We start from the raw sequence: 2,897 nt of genomic DNA, 5'->3' as shown, positions 1-2,897 counted from the left end.
AATGGAACATTCATTTTAATACTCCAAAAACATTACATATGTACATTTAGTGAGTCAACATTTTAACCCCACACTCAAGTTCAAAGTGCTGATAACGATTACGACAGTAACACAAGTGTAGTAGACCATTACTCTCATACAAACAATTATAACAATGGTAATGAAAGGTGATCTTAAGTGCGTACCTACAAAGGGAGTTTTACACACGGTTTTACTTAAAAATAAAAACACAACAAAACAACTATGAATTCCTTCAGTCTTTTCAGTAGTATCTCACTAGCGCTAGAATACATTTGTTTTTAATCTTTCATCTTTTGACAAATGGTGCAGAAACATGACCTTGACATGACTCTGTATCTGATACTTTATATTAGTAGCCTTTCATAGAAGGGCACTTTGTCTCTGGATGAAAAAGCAATGTCCTATTCTTGATGTCATGGGTCAACTAAAACATTTCACTAGTTTTAAATACATGTCAAGTTTTAGCAGAATTGTATTCTCTTCACTTGGCAAAACATTTAACCCGAAAAAAGATTTATAGAATAAATTAAGCGTCAAGTGCATCAGTCTAGACTGGGTTGGCTTCCCTCCCCTCAAGATGATTGTCTTTTTTTTTTTTTCAAAGCATTTCTGTGATTAAAAATCACTTGTCTGTTCACATTTTCACATTACGCTTTTTTTACAAGGCAGCATTTCGAAAGCCTTGACGAGAAGTATTTGAAAACGATAGCCGCAGCTTAAACCTTCATTATGCAACCGTTTTTAAAAGAATAAAACCAATCCATCAACCACTCAAAATCTATTTGGTCTGTGGAGAAAGAGGACAAATCGTAAAAGTTATGGCTACAGTGGAAAATTAACAGCGCAGGTTTAAGCCCAACTTTTTCCTTTTGAATATTTCTAATGACTCGACAATTCCACACACGGAATGGCACACCTGAATCACACACCGAACAAAAGGACTTCAAAATAAAAGCATGAAGTACACAGAAGATGACCCATCCCATTCTCAATGGTAAACTGCAGGCCCAAAGTCGAGGCTTCGGTCAGGGCTCACACACACTGCGGTCTACGGCAAAAGGCACTTCTTACTCTTGGTGGAACGAGGGGCCGCGGGTGCATGAGGGGCCCCTGGCATTCACTTGATGAGAATCAGATTCAACGATTAAAATAACAAAAGTGGATGTTTTCGTGAGTATGTCAATTCAAGAAGTTTAGGCTGTTAATACAACGTGACATTTGTCCTCTGTAACGTTTAGACCGCGTAGAGAAGGTGAGATCAGTGGAATTCTGTTGGTTAAAAACCACAAGAGATCCGCCAGCGGAATGACAGTGACCTCCTGTCTCTGCCGGTTCGTAAGACATTTACTATGCAGACATTATTTACCTGATTGGGAATGTGAGGCGAAAAAATACATAAATTAGCAATCAGCTTAGCCGCTAACTCTCGCGGTGTTTAGCAGCGGAGCGGCCATGCGCTCTTTGTCTCTAACCGACACGCTCGCTGAGTCTGAGGCCTGAGCCTCATGGTGCCCAAACGCTACGTCGTGTTTTAGGCCCAAAGTGGTCGAGGGGTGTGGAGGTCTGTATCACATCCATTATCCACACCCTTTCAACTAAATCCTTAAACTGTGCTTTATATTCACGCAGGTTAAACTAAAAAAAAAATAATTATAAATGATTGGGGCTCCACATTTTTGGCGGGAATCCAGTGCGGTGCGTTCGTGACTCGTTCTAGAACAATAATCGGTTCGTCTGCACATTTCATCTTCCCGTACATTTTTTTTGGAATCAAAGATTGATTTTGGGGGAATGGTATGGTGGCGATGTTCATGAGCGGGATGACTAACATAAATAGTCACGGATCGACTACATGACGTGGGTTTTTTGGTGCCACATCTGATGCTACCGCAGTTGTCAAACACACACACACAGGCTCCGTCCCTGTGTGGCTACTGCTCCACCGTACGTTTGACACTATTTTTTTCTTTGACATGAAATGGTATATTACACATGTCACTATACATATTTCTACATTCTCTCTAAAGTGGTAGAGCAAAAGTGTCCAGGTTTGGTCATGGCATTGCATGTCATTGTCGCAGGCCGGCGCTGCAACTGGATTCGTAGCCACTAGAGGGCGACAGCGCCTCTCCTTGGCGCGGGCTGTCGAGCTCGTCAGAGAGGAAGTTCGGGAACGTCTGTGCTCGGGGGATGAGGGTCATCGTCATGCTGGTTCCTGGCGAGAAAAGGATAAAAGGACAAAAGCAATATTTATGTTCCTTAGAAAGCAGTTTGTATTGCGCTGAAGTGATTGTCTTTGGTGTTTAAATAACTTAAAATGTGTAAATGCTCAGAGAACAAATCCACTTTGGTCCAATCCGTTGGTTAATGAGCCCTTATTGAAGTCATTGTATTTCAGCTGTCTCTTAACTACACACACCGAAATGCTCGTATACAACTGAGACATCCAACACTAATGTAAAGCACAGCTGTTCTCAATTAAAAATAGACATTGAACAGCTCCAGGGCGTCGTGTGAATTCAGGCTCCTATCTGGAGACTGCAGAAAACCGACCGAACCTTATGTCCTGTGTAAAACCCATTCTCCCATTGTGAAGTAATCCATTGCCTGCAGTTACACCACCACTATCTCTCTCTCGCTCGCTCTCTCTCCCCTAATTCAAATGAATTGTTTAATTTGTTCTGCGGTTTGCATTAATCTGCGGACCCTGAAAGAGAGCGAGCGGGTGAATAAAGGCGTTGCTCCGTACAACATGGCTCTTCATGTAATGGAAGTGTCTTCGGGGGGGGGGGGGGGGGGGGGGCTTTACGGCCCCAGAGTGCAGGATCAAGGGGGTGGTGAAGGTGTAGGTGGTGGGGGATGGTGATGGTTGAAGT

Source organism: Micromesistius poutassou (assembly GCF_964030765.1).
Source record: "Micromesistius poutassou genome assembly, chromosome: 11".
NCBI classification, from domain to species: domain Eukaryota; kingdom Metazoa; phylum Chordata; class Actinopteri; order Gadiformes; family Gadidae; genus Micromesistius; species Micromesistius poutassou.
Note: the sequence above shows the minus strand (reverse complement) of the source record.